An 18172-nucleotide genomic window follows, 5' to 3' on the forward strand; every position below is an offset into this window, starting at 1 on the left:
TGTTTCAATTTACCAATCGATAACTTTAAACAATACATCCCACCCTTGAGTTCTAGTGCTGTAACTTCAATTAGATTTGAGATGCGTCATGTAAAAGTTGTAATTATTGACGAAGTTTCAATGATTGGTCGTAATCGCTTAAATCAAATTGATACTCGTCTTCAACAAATTACTGGGAATAATACTCCTTTTGGCGGCTTATCCGTTATTTTTGTCGGAGATTTGAGACAACTTCCACCGGTAATGGATAAGCCAATTTATTATACTGCTCATCACTATTTAAGAGATCGAAAATTACAATGGAATAAACAAAATCCAGGTAAACCGTTTCAACCAAATCTTGCGGATCCCGCATATAGTGCATTATTTGCAACGGACAATTGGATTGATTTTGAATATTATGAATTGACCCAAGTAATGCGTCAAGACAATGCAAATTTTATTAATGCTTTGAATAATCTTTCCATGGGAACAATGACTGATAATGATATACAGTTGTTCAGATCAAGATGTAACTTGCCAAGTGTTCCACAAGACGCTATTCATCTTTTCTTCACAAATAAAGATGTCGAAGCATATAACGATTCAAAAATTCGAAGTATGCCTGGTGAACTATTTGAACATGAATCCGTAGACCATATTCAAAACGAAAAAAAATTAAACAAGGAAACAATTTTGAAAACTCTTGAAAATCTACGTAAGCTTCCTACAGACAAAACTGGCTGTTTACCTAGAATTATTTTAACGAAAATAGGTGCTAAACTAATGATGACTCGTAACATCAGTACGAAAGAAGGATTAGTAAATGGAGCAACTGGTGTTTTAAGACATGTAACTAAAGATAAAAACTCAAAAGAGATAAAAATTTTTTGGTTAGAATTTGAAGACCGAGATGTTGGGCGAGAAACTCGAAGTTTGAATTTAAAACTGATGAAGGAGAACAACATAAAGAAAGAATTAAACTTAACTCCAATTTTTACGTGTATAGTTTCAGATATTCAAGTAGGAAAAAAAATGGCTGTACGGAAACAATTTCCCTTAATTTCCGCAGAAAGTGTTACAACTCATAAAAGCCAAGGTCAAACTTATCAATCTGCTTGTGTTCATAATTTTAAAATGACAAGAATGATGCAGTATGTTGCTTATAGTCGTGTTACTGATCCTAAAAATCTTTTCATCATTGGTGATTTTAAACCACCAGCCCCTTTAGATAATACTAGCGATCTTAAAGTCGAATTGGATCGTTTGAAAAATGAAAAAAGTTTAATAACTTTTGAACAACCGTTAGGCGAGTTGAATGGAGTTAAAATCATTTTCCATAATGCATTATCATTGCGTAAGTATATAGGTTGTATTCAAAATGATAAATGGTTTCATGGAGCTGATTTAATGATTTTCGCTGAAGCACGTACATTACCAGAAGATAATGTTACCATTGATGGCTATGACATTGTTTACAGATCTGATGGAAACAACATTGGCAGAAAATTTTTACGTGGGTTGATTGTATACAAAAAACATCAGCTAGATGTTACCGTTGTTGATAACTTAACGTATGACTCTACTCTGAAAAATAACATCGAACACATAGATTTAGTAACATTAGTTATTAATAATTTATTTATTATTGGAGGTTATAAATCTCCTAATACGACACGAGACATATTTAAGAAAAATATGGATAAAATGATAGATTCCTGTAAATTAGACAATTTAGTAATTATTGGGGACTTTAATGAGGATTGTTATAGTAATGAGCCATCGTGGTTAGAAAAGTATATGAATAGTCGTAAAAATTTAAAAAGGGCACTCTCCCCAGCTATCTCAACAACAAATCTTAATACACAAATCGACATGATTTTCACTAATTTGATTAACTATACGTCAGGTACATATGAGAGTATTACTTCAGATCATAAACCAATTTACTTTTGCAATGAAACTAATGAAGTAACAGATAGAAAATTGATTGATCATTTAGTATCATCGAAGTTTAATATGTCTAAACCTATTTTTATTAATTCTGAATTAAAAAAAGACGTAAAAGATTTTGATAAGAACATAAAAAATAATAACACTAATAACAGCACTCAACCTGAAGAAGATTCCATTGCAGGAACGGAAAATTTAAAAAAAGAGATAAAAGATGATCATAAAAATACTAAAAATAAAAATAAGAATCAAAAAAATTGTACTAACCGTGAACGAAATTCCTTAGCAGGAAAAAAAAAAATACAAAAATTGAAGTCTTTACTGGTAAATAACAAAAAAAATTCTAAGTCGAAAAACATTCGAATTCCACAACCAGTTTCATTAACGATCCAAAAAATTTTGTTGGATATTTCAAAAAGTACTTCTGTAGAAGCAATCGAAAAAATTTTGCAAAGGAATAATGACCTTATTTCAAAACTTTCTAACGAAATTCAAAGCTCTATTGATGCAAATACAAAACATTTGGTACATCAATCTAATTATTCAAATTTCTTTAATACCTTTAAACTTCGAACAGATGGTATATCAACTCTAGATGCTAAAAGAAATGATGTTCTTAATAATAAATTTGTATTAGTTGACGTTGAACCAGATGGTAACTGTTTATTTCGAGCATTAGCTGAAATAATTTTCCCCGGTCAAGAGAAAAAATACATCTATATAAAACTTTTTCTTATCCAATTTATAATTCGTAATAGAGATAACTATTACTCGCTCATTTCTCGAGGGGCTATTTCTGTTCGAAGCTTTGATGACTTGGAAATCAGAAATCCAAAAGTGGATGACTTCTTACGTATGATATCTCGAGAAAGATTATGGGGAAATCAAGGTTCACTTTTTGCTATTAGTGATGCACTTAAAATTCAAGTGATTGTCATATGCGTAAGCAAAGAATCACACAAGTTAATTAACATTAGTAAAATAGTACCAATTGATATACAGTCAAAAATACCTATGATTTTAATTAATGAGATGGGATACCATTTTATAGCAGTTCACAGAAAATTGCGATCTCCCCAATTTAATGGTTCGACATGGCAAGGTACACAGATCATTGAAACAAAAATAACTTCGCTACTCGCTCGGGGTTCAATTCAGGTTGAAAAAAATAAATTATCTGATACAAATATTTTAGCTCAAGTAAAAAGCGTCCATATGCCTGTAACGCAAACTGTTTGTGAAATTTTGAATGATATACACGGAAGCAAGTCACTCTCAAGAATAAAAGAAATTTTTAAAAAAAATGAGAAATTTATTACAGCATTATGTTCTTATATTAAAAGTAAAATAGATACTATTACATTCACTACAAGTAATTCTAATAAGAAACGTATACCAGAACTACGATTTCCGAAAGATTTACTGGATAACTTTCAGATTGATAACGTTGAGGGTGATGGCAATTGTTTTTTTCGAGCTATTGCTGAGATTGTGCTGAACGATGAAGAAAAATATCCTGATATCAAGCTTTTTATTATTCAACATGTAATATTGTATGAAGAACATTATGAAATTTTTGTAAAAACAGGGCTTATAAACGTTTATACTGATAATAATGAAGAAAGTCGTATAGAAAATCCAGAAATAAATGATTTCATAAAAATGATAGCTACTGAAAAAATTTGGGGTAATGAAGGTTCTATTATCGCAATAAGTCATGCTTTTTCAATCAAATTAATTGCTTTTTTTATTGATGGAATTAATGGTAGTCTATTAATGATAATCAATTCTGGACCTAAAGATACGAATCCTTCAAAAGTATTGACAATTATGAATACGGACAATGTACATTTTTACGTAGCTCGACCTAATAGTGAAAAAGATAATAAAGAACATACAAAATATCAAACAAGGAATTTGGAAAAATATTCCTCAATTAGAATATGACATGGCATCTCTATATGAATTTTATTTTCCTATATATAAAAAAAAAATGACAGAAAAGAATAATAATCCATGTAAAAAAAGGAAGTTGTAATTTAAAGTGATCAAGACTGTTCTTTACATAAATAATATATGTTAATAACATACATTTGTTTATTATAAATAAACACTACACGCTCACATTTTTTTTTAATTTTTTTTATAATTTATTTTATTTTATTTTATTTATTAATTCCACTAGTTTTTTTTATTTGGCTAAAAATTATGAAAAAATACGCCAAGTTCAGTAAAAAAAAAAAAAAAAAAAGTGATAGTATTTTTTATCAGAGTTTAAATGATACACAGCGGAGGAATGAGGGCGGAGGTGGGCGATCTAAAATTTGTTTAACATTCAATTGTTATCATTACTCACTTTTTATTGAGAAAAATAACAATATATTAATATTTAATTGCGTAAAAAAAAATTTCTAACCTATGGGTTTTTTTCTTCCTCCTTAGAATCATTTTCATTTTTTTTTAATATGCTAAATAATAAAAACACCATACAACAAAAAAGTCAAAAACTTGCAATGTAACTGTTAATCAATCGGATATTTAAAAATCGTATAGTGGACTTATGCATATTTGTTAGTTTTTTGATAAAATTTATTATATTTTATCATTGCACCTATGATAAAATATTGACAAAAAAATAAATAATAAGAAATGAAATAGAGTAGTATAAAATTAAACTTCTAACTCGATTGTTACAAAATTTCATACTCAAATAACTTATGCGTACTTTTTAATTAAATCATTAAAATATTTCTTTTATTTTTTTTATTATTATTATTAATATTAATATTATTATTATTATTATTATTATTATTATTATTATTATTATTATTATTATTATTATTATTATTTATTTATTATTATAGTGTAGAGCATATAACGAAAAAAAAAAAAAAAATACTAAGACCAATTTTAAAGTTAATTTTGAAATAATTAAAATTATTTAAAATATGTAGATAAATTCCCTAATCAACATGTATTTTTTTATTTAATTTTATTGTACATTGACATAAAAACAATACTGAAATTATAATTGCAATAAAAACAGTTTCACTTTTAAAAATCGCATTGTCCACGTTCACAGAGCCTATTTCAATTAAAAAAAAAAAAATTAAAAAAAAGAATTTAATCTTCATTTGTACAAGATAGTATGACTTTTTATCATGAATTTGATATGATTTGTTTAAAAGTAAACAATACCATTTAGTTTTTTTTTAATTAAATTTTTTTTTTTTATAATGAATTGTTTTTTTTTTTTTTTTTTTTTTATTTATTTATTTTGACTGAACACGCTCAATTTTGACATAACACTTTTACGTAGAGCAGTAAGTCTGCATTCCGATAGATGCTGCTATAGTCGACCCAACTAAAGTATAGTAAACGTGAGTACTATACAAAATCTCACCCGTGATATTTGGTAATAATCCACAAGTAGTGGTAAAGTGTCATATCGATTTATATATGCTCAGAAACATAACCGTTATACTTACCAATAGTACCGAATCGAAATTGTGAATACAGATAAAAAAAAAATCGGACCCTCGATAATAATTGAATACTTGTAGAAGCTATTCCTTTTGTGTTCATCTCAACTTCCAAGGTGAAAGGTACGTATTTTTTTTTTCTTTTTCAGGTTTCAGAAATTTGCTTTTTTTTTATTTTTTAATTTTAAACTGGATATTCATATTAAAATCGTAATTATTTTTCTTAGTAGAAAAATTACAATGTTTTTTTTTTTTTTTTTTTTATTTTGAGGTTATTTGAGGTTAATTTTATTTAAAGTAATTTTACGACACTAACTTTTTTTTTTGTTTTTTTTAGATTAGTTTAAAAATAATTTTACTCAATAACTTCTGTATAACTTTTTTTATTTATGATTTGTGATCAACAGTCATTTGTCAATAATTTAAAAAAAATTTCTACAAACTCATGGACTTCGTAAAAGCTTTTTTTGTTTATTGATATTTATTTGTTGGTTTTGAGATGTATTACGTATTTAATAAACCTTTTATAATGAGTTATTTATTTAATTTTTAAGAAAATTTCATAATAAATTCATATATTACTATTCATATATTACTATTCTTATATTAATGGTGACCATTTTTTACAGTCAATTTTTGTTTTAGCATTTAGATAAATATAATATATCTGGACAACTGAAATAAGAAAATACTTTTAATATTAAAAAAAAATGGCAAACAATACACGTAAGTTGATAAAATCAATATCAATATTTTAAACATCAGAATGTGCAACAGATAATAAAATATATTAATTTTTATTCTAGATGGTATTTCATCGAACACTCAACCAATGAATTTGGTTGCAAATTCAGGTTCACCGCAACATCAGCATCTATCACAACAGTTGCCCGAGCAACAGTCAAGAGAGCAACCACAGCAGTCACAAGAGCAACCACAACAACAATTGCAGCAGCAGCAACAACAACAACAGTTGCAGCAGCAGCAACAACAACATTTGCAGCAGCAGCAACAACAACAACAGTTGCAGCAGCAACAACAACCGTTGCAGCAACAACAACAACAAAAACAGTTACAACAACAACAGTTGCAGCAGCAACAACAACAACCGTTGCAGCAGTATCAACAACAACAACAGTTGCAGCAGCAACAACAACAACTGCAGCAGCAACAGCATCAATATTTTTTGCAGTATCAACATCAGCAGCTACAAAAACAGCAACCACAACAAACTATGCAGCACTATGTTCAATCACCGATACACAGTATACCAGTATATTATGATCTTAATCATAGTCAATTTGATCCTCAACAGTTAATTGGTAATGATTCACGACAATTTACGAGAATGCCATTTCATGGAGCCGCGCATGCTCAAAAATTTCTTAAGTACCAACAACAGCAAGCATTTTTTCCACGATATCCCGTTTCACCTTCGGCAATCCAAGGTCTAAACTTCAATCATACACCAAATTTAGTGACCCAATATCCTACACTTGTTGGAGTACCTGGACTTATATCTAGTGTAAGTGAACTTTCAGCAGTTCCACCCATGCAGCTTCAAGAAGAGCTAAAAGTCACAAGTGAGCTCTCAAAATCCGAAACTGCTCACTCATTCTTAAATGCAAAGCCATCCTCGTCGAATGATTTATCAACTGCTACTTCAAAAGCATCACTGATGAATGATAACCTGTATTTAAATTCATTTGCTGTTGATCCAAAAGGAGGTGACAATCAGTCTTCAGGTCATGATGATCAGTCCAAGCCAATCGCTGAAGAGTTGATTACAATTTTAAAACGCAAAGCTGAGATCAAAAGAATTGATTTAAAGCAAGATTATCCAAATCGCCGTCGAGGGAATTTTTCTAATTGCAGAAATAACTGTTCAGCATGCCAACAGTTTTGCCAAAATCAATGCGTTCGATGTCAAGTTATCGATAATCTGCTGTAGCTTGAACAACTTGTTCTTTTTTTCAATTTTTTTTTTCTTTTAGTATTTTGATTAATATTCTCTTTGCTTCACATTATATTTTTTTAATAACTTATCGTTATTTTAATAACTTAAGTTTAGAAAATAATGAATAACGATTTTTTTCTATTTCTTCAGTATTCTAACAAGTTTAAAGAATTTTTTTTTTCTAAATATTGTGAAACAAATATTTCATGCTTTTTTTTTTAATTTTTTCAATATTTTAACAAGTTGAAAAAAATTTTTTTTTAATATTTGTGAACAAATATCTCATAAATTAAAATATAACTGTTGATCATTAAGGGGACCCGGTGGTCTAGCGGCCTAAAATTTAAGCAATTGTAAAAAATTTTATTTCTATGTGCAGGTAATGACTAATGCTTTCAAATTTTTTTACACTTATTCTATTACTTATCAACTACATAAAAATGAAAATCAAAATAAAAAAATTTTCTTTTTAAATTAGAAAAATGGCTCTGAAGTCCCCCTCTCAAAAAAAAAATAGACCTGACTGGTGGAAGTAGATTGATCTCTCCCTCTGATTTGAAATTAAAAAATATGTCTGATTTTTAATTAGTATAAGTATAATTATCGTGTATATTTTGTCAAAAAAAATTTTTTTTTTCATTCTAGTATACACGATAACTATACTTATACTAATTAAAAATCACTCATATTTTTTAATTTCAAATCAGAGGGAGAGATCAATCTACTTCCACCAGTCAGGTCCATTTTTTTTGAGAGGGCGACTTCAGCGCCATTTTTCTAGTTTAAAAAAAAAATTTTTTTTTGTTTTGGTTTTCATTTTTGTGTAATTGATAAGTAATAAAATAAGTATAAAAAAAATTTGAAAGCATTAGTCATTCCCTTCATATAAAAATAAAATTTTTAAAATAGCTTAAATTTTAGGCCGCTAGACTCCCCTTAAGTATAATTTTATTATTTTATTTTTTTTAATGCTTATAGTATTTCATAAGAGATAAGTTCGAAAAAGTAAAGAATGCTTTTTTTTTTATATTATTTTAATAACTTCACATGATGAGTTTCATTATTATTTATTTATTTTATTGTATTTCTTGAAGAAATTCAAGAAATAACGAAGAAAATTTAAGATTTATTTTTATTTTATTTTTTTTCAATGCTTGTAGCATTTCGTAAAAGATAAAATCAAAAAAAGTAAATAATGTTTTTTTTTTAATATTATTTTAATAACTTTATATGATGAGTTTCTTTATGATTTATTTTATTGTATTTCTTGAAGAAATTCATAAAATAACGAAGAAAATTTAAGGTTTATTTTTTTTGTCTTTATTGTTAGAAGATATTAAAAAAAAAAAAATTATAAGATTTAATGATCCTATTCATACATAAAACATTTAACTAAGTTCATAAAATTTTAATTTTGGTTTAATTGAATGCTATTGTTATTAAATTTTAGTTTCATTTGATATAAATGATAGAATGGAAATGAATCTAGACCTTACCGATTGTAGCATTATATTTTTCTGAATATTTTTATAAAAATATTTTTTATACGAACCTAAAAATATTCTCTTATAACTATAATACTGTCTGAATAATTTTCTATAAAAGTCAATACCTCTGTAAAATTATTACAATAAACATTGAAGTTTGACAATAAGTTACAAATGTTTTTATTTTGTTCAATATCTTTATAAACTAGAATATTTTTTGATTGAATTTTTATTTTTTCACAAATTTAGTAAACTAGCGCGCTCAACTCCTTCCAGAGTAGTCATAGAACTTTTACTATTGTAAATGTCGGGTCGACCCCTAACGCGAGTACCGCTTGTAAATAATTTCGTTATTGTTATCATTATTGTACTTTTTTCTAATCTTAATTAATTTTATTTTTTTTTTTTTTACTTGTCTCTTAATCAATTAATCTGTTATTCAAGTACAAAAAAATTATTCCTTTTTTTTTAAACGATCCAACGAAAAATTTTTTTGAAATTATAATAAAAAAAACACTTTTTTAAGATTTTTTAAGATTAAATATTTCTCGAACAAATTGAACTCGCTAATCGCTCCGAGAAAAAAAAAGTTTTTAAGTTATGTAAAAAAAAAAAAAAAACATTTTTTTTTTCTAATTTTCGACTACGATTTCTACTGAACGAATAAACTTATTTTGATGAGGTTTGTAGTAATTAATGCTGTTTATCTGTATAAGGGATCATTAGATTTTTGAATCGATCAATATATTATTTTGAAAGTTATATAGAAAAACTTTTTTTTTTTTTTCTCAAAAAGTTTTCTCAAAATGTACAGATCCGAAAATCGGTTCGGAGTATAAAAAATCTATGTTTAGTAACAGCTCCTCGAACGCCGTCAAGTTCATTGAAATTGAAACTGATCAAGACGTTCGAAATTTTCGAGAGGTTTACACACACACACACACACGCACATACGCGCGCTCACGCGGACACACACATACAACCATCATCGTGAGAATAGTTTCCTAAGATTCTTGAACGTAGAGATCTGATGAAAATTCGATTTTTGAAAATCGAGATAAAGTTAGAAATCAGAAGATACCCTTTAAGAAATTATTATTTTTTTTATATTACAAATCAATCATACGATTTATTATTTTATTCAAATAATAAATGAGCGTTATGAGGCGTGCACTTTTGGATTTTCCAAACTTTTTTTAAATTACACGGACATTAATGATCAGACACATGAGACATTATATCCTATTTTTCTTAATAATTAAAATTACAATAATTAATTTTCTCTAGAGTTTTAAATGGAACAAGTGAATAGTGGATAATTTAAAAATGCAAGGATTGAGCATGACCCTGAAAATATGTCAAGGAGAATATAGATTACTGTAGTAGTTGGTAAAAGAGTAGATCTCAGTGATTGATCGGTTCCAATATAATGAGGACCGATAATGACCGACACGGTACAAGACCTCGAGTTGTGCCGAGCACCACAAGATGGGCACCAAAGATAAGCGCTTCTTTTTATTTTATTCATCTTACTCTTTTTCTCGACTTTACTTTACGCTCTCACCGCTCTTCTCGTCTTCGTCCATGTTCAGACGCTGAAAAAATAATATTTACCCTAACCCTCTGCTCACCCAAAATAATTAGTTTAATTTACTTAAATTATAAATAAATTATTATTTCAACCAATTCAATTTATCTTTATCTTAATTAACTATTTATTTTTTTATTTTTTTAATTAATAGTAAGTTGCTATGTTTTTCTTAGTATTCCTCAGTAAATTTCCGGAAAAATAAATACCTACACGACTTGTAGGGCTTTTTTTAGTGTCAATTCGCGGAAACCGCGAAAAACCGCGGAATTGAAAGAAAAAGGTGTGATCAATTAAATTTACTGTAATTGTTAATTAAAATTGACCAGGTATTACACTTAAAAACGATATAATAATAAACATAAGAATAACAATAATAATAATAATAATATGCCGTGACGTGTGAACTATAAATAAATAAAATTTTGCTTTATTAAATAATTACTTTTATTAAATTTCACTGTATTTTCTTAAATATTGACTTTCTTAAAGATATAATCTCATCTTGATGTTACACTCATCAAGAGCTTTCCTTTGAGTACCCACATGCATTTTTGATATATTTTTCATATAATAGGTCTCAATGAGTATAATATCGGGAAGAGCTTATATCTTTGAAAATGTCAATATTTAACAAGATACAAGGTCATTTCTGAATTATTGACATTTTTAAAGATATAAGCTCATCCTGATGTTACACTCATCGAGACCTTTCATTTGAATACCCGCATGGCATTTTCTATATATTTTTGATATTTGGTATTTGTGAAATATATATAAAAGTTTGGAAAATCCAAAAGTGCACGCCTCATAACGCTCATTCATTTTTTAAGAAAAAATAAATTGTGTAACTGATAAAAAAAAAAGAAAATTATAATTAAGTAATTTCTTACAGAGTACTTTTTTTTTTTTTTTAAATATCAGCGCCCTTTTTTCTTGTTATATGCGTACGCAGTTTAAAAAAATCTAGCTTTATCAAGTGGCGCCATAGTTTTCACGTGACAAATAAGAAAAATTCGTTTGTCTTTGTACGGTTATATCGTAATAAATTCTAATAAAAATTCAATTTAAAAAAAAAAATACGTAAACTAGGCTACTGATATGAAATACGGACCCAGTTCATCGCATTCGTAAACTAATAAAAAAGGTCCGGTCTTGAAATATCAATTTGTTCGGGAGTAATCATTGGTACATCCAAAATTGGGTGACATCCGGACGTCCACGTAAAATTTTTTTCAAAACGTTTTTTTTTCAAAATAGCTACATGAAATGATTTTAGAAAGTAAAAGATGGTTTAATTTAAATGATTTCTCCGTGTACATTTACTTATATTGTTGTATAAGTGTAATATGGTTGTGATAGAGACATTTAAAGATCACAAAATTGCTTGACCTTGACGAGTCGAGTATAAAGAACAACCTCACGCGCTTTGCGCTATGAGGCGTGCAATATATGAAATATATGAAAATTTGATGTGGGTACTCAAATGAAAAGTCTCGATGAGTGTAATGTCGGGATGAGCTTATATCTTTAAAAATGTCAATATTTCACAGAATACAAGGTCATTTCTTAAATATTGACATTTTTAAAGATATAAGCTTATCCTGATGTTATACTGATCAAGACCTTTCATTTGAATACCCCTATGGCATTTTTTATATTTATATATTTGATATTTGTGAAATATATATAATATATAAAATATATGAAAAATTGATGTGGGTACTCAAATTAAAGGTCTCGATGAGTATAATATCGGGTTGAGCTTATATCTTTAAAAATGTCAATAATTAACAAGATACAAGGTCATTTCTTAATTATTGACATTTTTATGGATATAAGCTCATCCTGATGTTACACTCATTGAGACCTTTTATTTGAGTACCTCCATGAATTTTTCATATATTTATATATATTATATATATGTATACATGAAAAATATATCAAAAACGCATGTGGGTACTCAAATGAAAGCTCTCGATAAGTGTAACATCGGGATGAGCTTATATCTTTAAAATATATATTATATATATGTATATATGAAAAATATTTAATAAAGCAAAATTTATTTATTTATAGTTCACAAGTTACGGCAGTCATATAGTGACTACAAGGTTGCTAGTAATAATAATAATAATAACATTCTTTCAATCGACTTTTTACAATTATTTCACGATGATGTTGTCACCTTTGGTGTCTCTATTATCTCGACACGGGAGGGCACTTTACCGATAATCATAATCACCCCTTTCATTTTAAATGACTCTTTATCATTCCTCCTCACACTTACACTCATTAAATCTCATTAAATATAAATTAAGAATATTCTAACACTCTTTAAAAATCTCGGCAAAAAAGGAGATTACAAAAATAAAGACATTAAACTCAAACATTTTCATCATTATTATTTAATTTTTTTATTCTAACTAATGGCGGCATTAGTCATTTAGCTGGCATGTTGTTGATAAACAAATGGAGGCATCAATAACCGTGGTGGTAGTCTACGAAGATGAACAAGTTGATCCTTGGGGTCTTGAGACCTTTGCTCGGGTTTAGTCCTGGCGCGGACCAGAAGCCCGCTGGAATAAGCTTTTGAGTGTGTTACGGATAAGAACTACATGAAAAATAAAAAATTTATTGCTCCGAACCGATACAAGTTTTTTTTCTTTGTTATTTTTTTTTTTTTGATAAATGAGAAATGAGAAAGCAAATTCCGATGGACCCGATGGTCAGTGACCCTTGAAAAATTATAGAAAATTTGATTTTTTAATTATCTTTACAGTTAATCACCGTTAGATTTTTTCCATTATCCAGGTAATAAATTTTATTTTTTTTTCGCACAATTAAAAATTAAAAAAAAAAAAATAACATGGAATATTAAATATATAAATTCTATAGATTTTATATTATTTTAAAAATAGATTTTAGATCAATAAATCTGAATAGTTGATTAATTCTTTATTTAATTGTTCTGATCAAAATATATTTATATACTCCTTCATAGCTGCATTTTTTGCTGTCTCGTATTTTTATTTCTTATCCTCAGCCTGGCCATTTTTTTTCCCTATATGTTTATTTATTTTGCCTTATTCCTTGTTAAACCACGTGGACTCGTTGTAAATACGTATACATACTTATATAGATCTATATATCTTGAGAATCGATAAACATTACCGAGCAATCCAAGTGAAGTAAATACGCCGCACCGTCCTTCGGACTGGACACTTTTTTCGCTTAATCAATATATCTAGTTAAGCCTTTCAGCTCAATGTCAATTGTTTCATCAAATTCGCAAATAACTTTTCGTATAGCCGCTTGATACAGATTATTTATTATCCTTCGAGAATTAAGATAGAAGGTAATATTCATTAAAGATATTATCTTTTTGTTTCAACAATCTCAAAAATCATCCAATTTCGTGAAAAATAATTCCCAATAACGTTTCACAAGTTAAAATCCACGATTATACGTTAGTGCTTGGTTTCGCCGCTAGATGGCCAACGCTTCTCGCTTGCAGAAAAATCTTGCCAGAGTATATATAACCCCGAAACTTTTTTCTACTTCAAAAGTGAATGATCGATGACTTATTCATGACCAATTTAGCAGTCTAATTTCCTTGACGCGATAAGGTCTCGTCTTTATTAAATAAAAGAAACTAAAAACGTAGCTGCGTGTAAACAATTTATTAAATTAGCTCACATGTGTAATTTTTACGAGTTATAACAAGACAGCCGTAATTTTCAAACAAAATTTAGTTCCGCGTAATTAATTACGGCAAAAAAAAATATTAGTGTCGACAAGTGTTATCACGGCGATAAATAACAATTATTTATCTATTACATTCAATACAAATGTCTCTATTAATAATTAATAAATAGTTCCTTTATCGTGAAATTGAATAATTGTAATAATTACCGATATAAGGATAAGAATGACATATATATACTTATATATATTTAGATGGATATAAAAATAAATAAATATATAAAATAAATTATCATGGATGGATTTAGACCTAGGAAATGCGGAAAAGGCTTAAATCGCAGATGCCTTTTAGAGTCGGCAATATTTCATAGGGCGGCACAGCAATTGGTATGTGGCAATGCCGAACAAACTACCGTCTTCAAGTGCCCATATAATATATCCTTACAGATAGATATAAATATACAAATATATAGATATACAATATATAGTACTTGTTGTTTAGACAAGTTAAGACTACTTTACAGATTGCATGCAACTTATAAGTTTAATTTAAAAGCAACAATTGTGTATTATATGAAAAATTCCTTAGTTATTGGTTATCGGATACAATACTTGTTATATTTGTATATTTATATATTTATATGGCGATGTTCAGTACAAGTGAGTGTGTGTGCATGTAGAAGAGGATTAAAGTAAAATGGACTACCGATACAACCACCGATGGTGTAGTTGGAGCGTTTGGTTAAGAAACAGTAGCTTAATGCCCCGGGCATCACCATGAACAGGCCACCTTGTTATTTATCGTGATATCAACCTATATTTTACACGTGTATTCTATTTATTATTTTATATGTTTATTTTATTCAATTTTTAGGTTGCAAAATATTTAATAATTTTTATTAAATTCATTAGAATTTTCAATATAAAACTTTGTTTGTTTTAAAAATAAGGTTTGAATTTTCCCGCCGTTTTTAAAATTCCGCCATTTTTAGTATTTTTATAAAAACTTTTAAGAAATATTTAATCATTAATTGAAACTTTTAGTTATTTTTTAAATATTTGAATTTTCCCGCCGATTTTAAAACGCCGCCATTTTGAAAGTCAGCCATTTTTACGTAAAGAAGTGACAGAAGCTGAAAAACTCAAATAAAGGTATTATTTACGTCTTTTATCAATTGTTTGGAAACATTATGGTTCAATACTACCGCCATTTTGAGTCACGCAGCCATTTTGTCGAGATTATGCATCAGAAGCCTAAAGAAAAATTTCTTTTTAAGAGCTTTAGACTAAATTCTTGTGCAAAGATTCATTTGATATCTATTTTTTAAAAGATTGGAATTTTCCCACCGGTTTTAAAACGCCGCCATTTTGTCACCCGGCCATTTTGACGTGAGGAAGCAACTAGAGCAAAAAAAAGACAATTAATACTATTGATTACAGTAAAAATATGCTTTTTTCAAATTTCAAACAATAATCTTTAACATCAATTTTAAATATCAAATATTGCTTTTAATAATTATTACAATCAATAGAACGATTTTTCTGTTCAAAAATTTCAATTTTTTAGTTCTTGAGTCTTCAATTTATTTTCATAAAAATTACTTCAAAATATTTGATACTTATTCCATTAATTTCAATTTTTAAAGAAACTTCAGTTTAATTTTATAATATTCAAATTTTCCCGCCTTTTTTAACCCCGCCATTTTGATTCCCTCCGCCATTTTGTTGTAGTCACTCATTACGAGGCTAAGACTTAAATTAGACGCTATTTTAAGGTTTCTAGCTCAAAATTAATGCGGAAAAATGTATTTATTAGTAATTTTATTTTCTTCTATCGAAATAAGACTTATTTAACCTAAATTTGTCTATAAAAAACGGATTTATCTCCAAAATAAATATCTCAGAAGACTTTTTAGTCAATAGGATGCCCAAAAAATTTATTTTTATAAAAATTACTACAAAATGTTTGATACTTATTCCATTAATTTCAATTTTTGAAGAAAATTAATTTCGTTTTTAAAATATTCAAATTGTCCCGCCTTTTTTGACTCCACCATTTTGATTCCCTCTGCCATTTTGTCGTAGTCACTCATCACGAAGCTAAAATTTAAATCATACATTATTTCAAGGCTTCTAGCTCAAAATTAATGCGGAAAAATGTGTTAAATATCAATTTAATATCTTCTTTATCGAAATTAACTCTTCAGATTCTCGATTTACACAGAAAAAAACATGTTTACACCTGAAACAAATGTCCATGACAGCAAAACTAATAGCCATCTATCCGCTAAGTTGAAACTCGCTAGGAATTCAGTGTTGCAAAAAATTCCCAGGCATCTAAAAAAGTAATAATTGAATAAAAAAGGGTTATTTGTAACTCAATCAACGTTATTACTCTTATCTCGGAAGTCCCTTGGTAGCGGTGGTATGAAGAAGATGAGTCGAATCACAAGCTAGGTGGTTTTATAATTGCTTGAATCCTTCACCTTGGCCGGTAAGGAAATCCACGCACGTGCAAGCTTCCATCTTTTTGTTAGCTCACCCGACGCCCTCTACTGCAAAAAAAAGAAACTCATTTCAGAGCTCATCAGTCTCAACTTTGCTTAAACTTAACCTCGGATCTAATTAAGCGTAAATAGAGTCAGAAATTGGCGGTGCAATAAATTTTAGGTGACTATCATTTGATAGCGATGGAATTTTAATCGGAGTAATTTTAATTGTAATTAAATTTATCGAGATAGAGAAGAGTGAGAAAAGGATGTAAATAATGACAGGCTACTGGCTTAACTTGGGGCATTGTTCCAGTAAATACCGTGTTGACACGGTAATATCCCCCTAGGTGCGTATACCGGTTATGTTTTTAATGCCGGTGTAAGTACGTAACATTAGATCGGTTGTTGGCTGTTGCTGGGATTGTACAACAAATAACACTGAACACTGGCCAATGAATGATGGAAGATGGAATGACGAGGATAAAGGAGGTACCAAGCTGGAGCTGGTAAACACTCGAGTATGGAGTATGGAGTCGGCTGTGAGACCAATCGATTCCCGTTATCGGGCCGCGGCTAATAACGAGTTGTTTCTCTGTTCTACTCAAGATCTCTAATATCGATCGTGAGATCCCGGTGTGTGATCGCTACTAAGATTTATTTCATCTGATTTCAACTCTAGAGATTTATTCTTATCATACCTATGGTAAGAGTCTTTTAGTGCTCAGCTTCCGGGTGATCTATTGTTTTGGTATCTCTCTTACTAATGTACTATTTCTAAAATTTTTTTTAAAAATAATTTTTAGTTATTTTTGTCGAAAATTTTATCCTCTACAATTTTTGGTTAAAAAGTTTTTTTCTATCGTCATTAGTTTTGTCAGAAATTCAATAAATTCAAAACTTCAATTTGTTTAGAGATATGAAGTACACCTGAGGGTTCCGGGTTCGAATCCTACTTATAATTTTTTTTTTTTTTTTTTTTTTTTTAAGTAGCTTATTAAAATTATTACAGTCTATTGCACAATGATCGAAAGTATCAAATTTTATTTTATTTCTCAATTTCGAAAAATGAAAAAAATTTGGCAAATTTTTTTTCCAATAAAATCAATAACAATATTTTATTACAAAAACAATGAACAACATAAATATGCTAAAAATATTTTGTAATTTTTTGCTTATAGGAAATTAAATTCTCCACAACTTTTTTTTGGAAAGTTTTTTTCTAAAGTCAATAGTTTAGTTATAAATTCAATTTATTCAAAACTTCAATTTGGAAGTTTAAGTAAAGTACACTCTAAGGTCTAGGGTTCGAATCCTACCGATAGTTTTTTTTTTTTCATTTTTTATTAATTAAAGTGACATTGAACAGCTCTTAAATAAAAATCTCATTAAAAAATTAATATTTACGTGAACTCAATAAATAATCCAGCCTCAAAATTTCACAATTTTTTTTTCTATAAATTAACTTCCAGCGAATGAAATATTTATCACCTGGATGTTGTTGTTGTTGGTATACACAGTGTAATATGGAT

The 18172-nt window shown here is 28.3% G+C and overlaps 1 protein-coding gene and 1 long non-coding RNA gene across 3 annotated transcripts in view; one reads left to right on the forward strand and one right to left on the reverse strand.

The window, feature by feature from the left end:
- Positions 1 to 18172, forward strand: part of LOC123271071 (protein dachsous) — a 296162-nt gene that overhangs the window by 173151 nt on the left and 104839 nt on the right. The gene's annotated exons all lie outside the window — the stretch shown is intronic.
- The window catches only part of LOC123271073, a 76569-nt gene continuing 74593 nt past the window's right edge, over positions 16197 to 18172 (reverse strand). For both annotated transcript variants that reach the window (XR_006510772.1, XR_006510773.1), the window contains exons 2-3: positions 16547 to 16706; positions 16197 to 16488 (exon numbers count right to left, since the gene is read on the reverse strand). This is a non-coding gene — a long non-coding RNA (uncharacterized LOC123271073). The remainder of the gene's footprint in view (positions 16489 to 16546; positions 16707 to 18172) is intronic.

The sequence above is a fragment of the Cotesia glomerata genome, linkage group LG8 (assembly GCF_020080835.1).
Source record: "Cotesia glomerata isolate CgM1 linkage group LG8, MPM_Cglom_v2.3, whole genome shotgun sequence".
Classification (NCBI taxonomy): Eukaryota; Metazoa; Arthropoda; class Insecta; order Hymenoptera; family Braconidae; genus Cotesia; species Cotesia glomerata.